The 6,841-nt window shown below is 41.1% G+C and overlaps 1 pseudogene; it reads right to left on the bottom strand.

Moving 5' to 3' along the window:
• Window positions 1-716: 716 nt before the first annotated feature.
• LOC127207287 (40S ribosomal protein SA-like) lies at window positions 717-1,579 on the bottom strand (annotated as a pseudogene).
• Between the last annotated feature and the right edge of the window lie 5,262 nt (window positions 1,580-6,841).

The raw sequence follows: 6,841 nt of genomic DNA, 5'->3' as shown, positions 1-6,841 counted from the left end.
CTCTCACTTGCCCTCCAGAGCTTGATAATAAGACAATATTACTAAAGACGCCACATTCTTGAATCACGGAACATGGAGAAACGAGCTGGCACTCGCCTGTACACTTTATCACTTCCAGGTAGCTTTCCTAGTGCTACAGGTGCATTGCATGCTATTGCAAAAGCAAAGCAATCATCAATTTTAATAGCTGCGGCCCTTGAGGACACCCTAGCAAGACATGCACATTGGTGCAATGTGAAATGAACATCACTGGGGTAATCAGCCACATTCTGATTAGATTTAAAGCCCACTCCAGGAGATGAAGTGTGTGTGTGTGTGTGTGTGTGTGTGTGTGTGTGTGTGTGTGTGTGTTTGTATGTTTGTATATGTATATACCTGGTCAGGAAGCTGTGACTAGATGAGTCACGGGCTCTAGGAGAGAATCTAGTACTAGTATTCTGCTAAATTGATATAGTATTAAAATTACTGCTAATGACTTACCTTTATATCTATGTATTAGTGCATCTCTTAACCCTCTTCAGAGAAGCCTCTTTTTGTAGTTGATAGTGATCAACATAGAGACCTACAACAGTTCTAGCTGCAAAGAATAAATGACTGCGGTTTTCCGTCTTTGTTGTTGTTGTTGTTGTTTTTATTCTTGTTCTTATTCTTGCTCAGCTTTTAGGAATTTTATTTTCCTCCCATTTTCCCCTTTGCTCAGGTGTCTGCAGAGCACCTCAGGACCACTCACTGGTGTCACCACCCTACTCAGTGGCCTGCGCTGTGGGAGCTGCTGACCAGTCCTTAGTGACTGGCTGGGAGCTCCAGTCTTTGGTAGGGAACTGCTGGATGGGTTCTGAGGACAGTCTACCCCCTCCGGTTGATGAGCGGTGAACTCGGGAGCTCGTGCAGTCCATTCACCCTGGAATTCCTCCTTGGTCACGGCCTTCTCAGCAGCAGCCTGCTCCTCCTTCTCAAGCTCCTCTGGGTCTCTGTAGAAGTAAAGATCAGGCATAACCTCCCATGGGTGTTCACGGGAGATATTGCCAAATATGTGGAGTACTTTCAGGGCCAGCATCCACCACATCAGACCCACTGAGTGAGCTCCCTTGTTGTTGCCTGGGATGGCAATGTCCACATAATGCAGAGGAGAATCCGTGTTGCACAGAGCGATGGTGGACAGGTTGACTAAGAGGCCACTGTGAGGGGCTGGTGGTCAGCCGTGGGGTCAGTCACCACTAGAAGCTGTGGTTCCCTGAACGCTGCTTGGATCTGGTTGGTGAAGGTCCCAGGTGTGAAGTGGCCAGCAATAGGAGTGGCTCCGGTGGCAACAGCAAACTTCAGCTCACTGGCCAGTGTTCCTAGAGGAGATGACGCTGACATCAGCAGGGTTCTCAATGGCAACAATAGCCCGAGCTATAATCAACAGCTTCTCCAAGATCCTCTTCAGATTTATGGTGTAGACACCATCACTCTTCCTTTTCTGGATGTACTGCTCCATTCGAAAGTCAAGGTTGGTGCCGCCTAAGTGGGTTTCTGCAGCAAGGACTTTGACGACATCCTCCTCCTTCATCTGCAGGACATTAAGGTCTCTGGACATTGTGTAATCTTCTCTCTAAGTTATATCAGGAATTAAGAACAACACCATATGGACCCATCTCTGGGAAGCATGGAAAAGTGCACTTTCGGTCTTAAAAAGAACATCTAGATTGCACTTCTTCCTCAAAACACAGAGAACATCGCAGGAGAAGAGGCAGAAAGACTGCAAGAACCAGCAGAGGTAGTGGATGACTACAAGAAAACTGTTTTCCAGACACAGTATGACAGTTGCAAATATGAACTCCCAGCAATTATGACAGCTACTAAGATGTGCTGGACCACAAAACACAAGAACCCAGCACAGAGAAGGGATATCGGAACAAAGACCTCCTCCCCTAGCTAAGAAGTTATTGCCAATTGACAGATGTGAGGTGAGGGAGAGACTTTTTTGTTTTAAGAATACGGACCCTGGTAGCAGAACCACATTTTAGTCAAAGGCCACCTATCCATGCCTATGTGGGCATCACGAACTATTTCAATCTTCACAGAAAATGTCTGGACAACAATAGTTTGTGCTGTGTAGTCAACGTAGGACAGAATTTAAAAGGAAAGCTAAGAAGGGTGAGGAGTGAAAACAGGATTCCCAGAGTAAAGTGGGAAGGGAAGCAAGTGAACTCTGTGAGTGTGGATTCTGTGTGAGAATAGCACATGAGCACAAGAGGCTGCATTTCATTTGGTAGGCGTGGAAAAGCCCTTCGCAGGATTTGAACTGGTGAATGCTGCGCTCCGTTTTAACATTTAGAAAAATCACTTCAGCTGTGTGGAGAACAGATTGTAGAGGGTGGCAAAGAACTAGTAAGAAATAAGATAGAGATAGAAGCTGTAAGACTGTTTTAGAATTTCAGGTAACAAATGTTCATAGATTTATCCAGAAACAATAGATATATGGAGAAGACGAGATTATTAGCCAGGAATTCATAAAGAAGATTGTCTTCAGAATCAGCTTCCCAGCATCTATCAGGTCCTCAGTGACATACCGAGATATGTCCTTTGTTGGTGAATTTGATTTGAGGTGCTTTGTGCTTTGGAGATACTGTGGTAGACTGATTTGAAACAACCATAGATTTATAAACATAAATTTTAATGATAAAATCAGAATTTAAAGTTGATTCACTGGCACGCATGGGGGAAAACTGAAGACAAATATCTTGCAAGTAACACACGAAGGCAGTTTTTCATGGTTCAGTTTACAGATTATTGACACTGTGGACAGCAATGGTAAGCATTTAGTGGAAAGCATGGTTTAACTTTTGAGTTTTGATCCTTACCTGGGACAGGAATGTGAGATATAACATCCACTCATGATTCCGGTCAGCAGCAAGGAACTGCAGCTCCCTTTAGTCACATCAACATGGCCATGGTCCTATGTTCTCCAGAGTTCTGTCTTGCTAATAGACTCACATATGGTGTCCACATATGTGCCTGAAGGACATATAAAATGCTTTGTTATAATGGGCTTCCTCCTAGTCTTTGCCCCATCAACATGTTATTATAAGCATTCAGAGCACATGTATGACAGAGTAGACTAAGGAAGTGAACTAAATTCCTTCTAAGGCAGTGAACTACATTTCTTACACACAGTTGTGACTTTAGGAATTTTAATTTATCATAGATTTTTGGGATAAAGCCTTATTGTAAATCAAGAAGTATCTCATCTCTATAGCAAAAATCATACTGTGCCATATAAACTAATAGAGACAGCTATTGCCAGTTTAAAAACACAAGGCAAGGGACCTGGAGAGATGGCTCAGTGGTTTAAGAGTGCTGCCTGCTCTTCCAGAAGTCCTGATTTCAATTCCCGGCAACCACATATTGGCTCACAACCATCTACAATGTGATCTGATGCTCTGTTCTGCAGATAGAGTACTCATATGCAATAAAAAATAAATTTTAAAAAATTTAAACAAAGAAAGAAAAGCAGTCACAGTTTATGCTGATTACTTTTAAGCTGTATGAGAGTGTGTTTCATGGAACAACAATAGTCTCTGCTTGCACATGTCTATTTAAACCAAAGTAAAAGTTGTGTTTCCCAGTCATAGTAGCCACATTTCAAAGGGCCAACAGCTACACCAAGACATTGTCAACTATGCTGAACAATGTGGATATAAAATACTTCAATCATAGAATGTTTAGACAGCAATAGTTCGGGCTATACAGTTAATGGGGGCTAGAATATAAGGGCAATATCTCAGTGAGAAGTGGACTAAAAAAAAGAATTCACAGGCAAAAGTCGAAAGGGAAACAAATGTACTCTGCAAACATGGGTTTTATCTGGGAAATGTGTGGTTTTTTTTTTTTAATTGTGTAAAATACACTTGAGTAGAGGGCACTGGGAAATCAGTACTTGCTGTGCTACACGATTCACCACAATATTTTTTTCAATATAGGAAAATACCATAACTGATAAGATAAATATTATGATAGCAAGTTTTTTTTCTCCCTTCTCTCCTTTTCTGTGGGTAATTACCAATGTCTGTAATTGACAACAGTTGATCAAATCAAAATAGGAAAACTAATAATGAGCCAGATTCTCCCCCCACATTCCACCCGGTAAAGTCAGCAAAAGCTCTGTGCACACAAGGAGACACATGGCAAGCTAATCTGGCCCAGTATTTACACAGCATTTTCAATCTGAAGATCTTGAAATATTGAGCAAATATTCTCTTGTATAAGCCATCCCAGGGGATAGAACCATCATTTTTACATACAAATAAATTGGGTTTAAAAATCTGAACTAAAGACTTTATGCCACCTAAAATACTAGTATTTTAAAGGTATGTCTCCTTTTTATACCAATGCATATGTCAAAATTCACAAGATACGAACGTTCCGTCCTAAATTTGAGTATTTTTAATGCTTTGGCTACATTGCAAAGTTGAACCCAGATAAGAAAGTTAATAGGGTTACATATTTTAACCCACATTGAACAACTCACTCATTGAAAAGTATACCCATGTGCAGGAAAACAGAGGTGCATAATCCATTAATAAATTTAAGTTTATTGAACTTTTTCAAATGAACAGTATAAATATGCGCTAATTGAATTTTGTTCTCAACCACAAGTAGAATATACAATGGGTAGGTCATTCAAACATCCTGGCCTCCATCTCACTTCCCTAACAGCAAATTAGTCGATGACTGGCCCTGTCACTCTGCAGCTGGCTCTGATCAAATTAACAGCAAAGTGGGCTGAGAAAGGAAGAAAAGTGGGTTCTATTTGGACTCAGCAACTTGGCTCATTAGATGAAGAGATAGTGCTGCCAATGTGTCCACTAACTCAACAAATATGTATTCAAGTCTTGAAAAACACAAAGGCAACATCAAGATATGGTTGAAATCAGGATCTACCCTAAACAAAGAGAAAGGGGAAAAAAGAGGAAAGTTAACATTGTCCCCAGTTGCTAAAACAGTACACAAATGTAAGCCCAGGGAACCACAAGATTACACAAAGCTAAGCCCAGTTAGTAACATGGGGCACAGATCTAATTCTATCCCTGGATTCCAGCCAGGCCTTTCAGGTTCTTTTTTCTGCCACTCCCACTGTGTCTTATTAGTTTTTACATCCCTAGGTTCCTACTCATGGCAAGGCCAAGGTAGCATTACCAATACTGCAACACATAGCTTAGAGCTGCCTGGAACCTGATTCCTGAGAGCATATGACAATGTAAAAACATTAAGCCTCTCTGGCACTGGTTAAGCCTCTCTGGTATTTGTTAAATTCCTGCACAGAGCAAGAGGGAAACAGAGAACTGAAAACACATAGTCTCCTTTTGTTGATGCTAAAAGTCCATTCTAATCAAAGGCAGCTTTGGAAGGTGTTTAGTGTGAGAGTCAGAAAATTCATCCTAAGGATTCAGGACACCTGAGGTCTAGTCTTGATTTGATGGTAACTAGTTAAGTACCTGAATTTAGCAACAACAAGATGAGGAAATGAAAATGTTAATCACTGTCACATATGTCCAATGTAGAGCCCATAAATTGTATGTGGCTAAGGATGGCTGTGATACAGCACAATACAAATTATAATCTTACTTAAGACATTAGATCTTTGTGGTTGGGGTGTGTGTGTGTGTGTGTGTGTGTGTGTGTGTGTGTGTGTGTGTGTGTGTGTGTGTGTGTAAAACTTGATGGAGAAGACTCAAGCACAAACTTTGGCAGACTTGCTATAGAGATGATGCTTGGATATCTAACCAAGGACTTAGAGGTTAGCCTAATTCATGATAGTCACTAGACTCAGAATATGTAATGTTATTAATTAGCCATTCAGTCTAACTGGACCTTATATTCTTCCACACTGTCTAGCTATACAAGAATGTGTTGTACAAAACCTTGAGTTTTCTTGGAAACTCCACAGAAGTCACCTTATAGTAGAGGAAAAGGATGAGGCAGAAATTCTCACAGTGTTTTTAAACTCCCATGCATTTTATTTTCAGTAGGTGATTACCTTGCCTCTTTAAATGCAGAATAGTATCAATTTTTAAGGTTCATATGCAATGAAAAGAACAAAATTATGCCTGCTCTTCTCCAAGCATACACGTGAGATTTATACAGTCATCTAGTTCAGCTATTTTTTTTACCAATGACAAGATTTAATTTGCTCTCTCTCTCTCTCTCTCTCTCTCTCTCTCTCTCTCTCTCTCTCTCTCTCTCTCCTCTCTCTCCCTCCCTCCCTCCCTCTCTCTCTCTCTCTGTGTCTCTCTCTCTGTCTCTCTCCCCCCCCTCCCTCCCTCCCTCTCTCTCTCTCTCTCTCTCTCTCTCCCTCCCTCCCTCCCTCCCTCTCTCTCTCTCTCTCTCCCTCCCTCCCCCCCTCCCTCTGTCCCTCCCTCTTTCCATCTCTCTCTCCCTGTTATAAATGTTTGACTGAGGAAAAGATTTGACTTTTCTATTTTTTACCAAAGAGAATACAATGTGAAGTTACAGGAGAAATGGGACGAAGATTAACTAAGAGAAGTAGTAAACATGGTTTCACAAGAAAATGGACAGTAATAATTGAATTATTTATAAAAATACAGTCACAAATTATGAAGGATATTAGCAAGATAGTTTTCTTTCTTATCAGTTTAAACTAGAATCTTGGAGAATTAACTGATGCCTTAAAATTTGTGCCTATAAATCTGTGTCAAATTTTACTTGCTGGATATTCAAGGACTTGAAGTGGGGACTGACTCTGACATGAACTCTGGTGCCCCAAATTTGATGACCTCCCCTTGGTGGAGAGGCCTGATGGCACTCAAAGAAAGAATAAACAGCCCACCAAGATGAG

The sequence above is a fragment of the Acomys russatus genome, chromosome 24 (assembly GCF_903995435.1).
Source record: "Acomys russatus chromosome 24, mAcoRus1.1, whole genome shotgun sequence".
Classification (NCBI taxonomy): domain Eukaryota; kingdom Metazoa; phylum Chordata; class Mammalia; order Rodentia; family Muridae; genus Acomys; species Acomys russatus.
The sequence above is the reverse complement of the archived record's forward strand: the minus strand, read 5'-3'. Positions and strand labels throughout refer to the sequence as shown.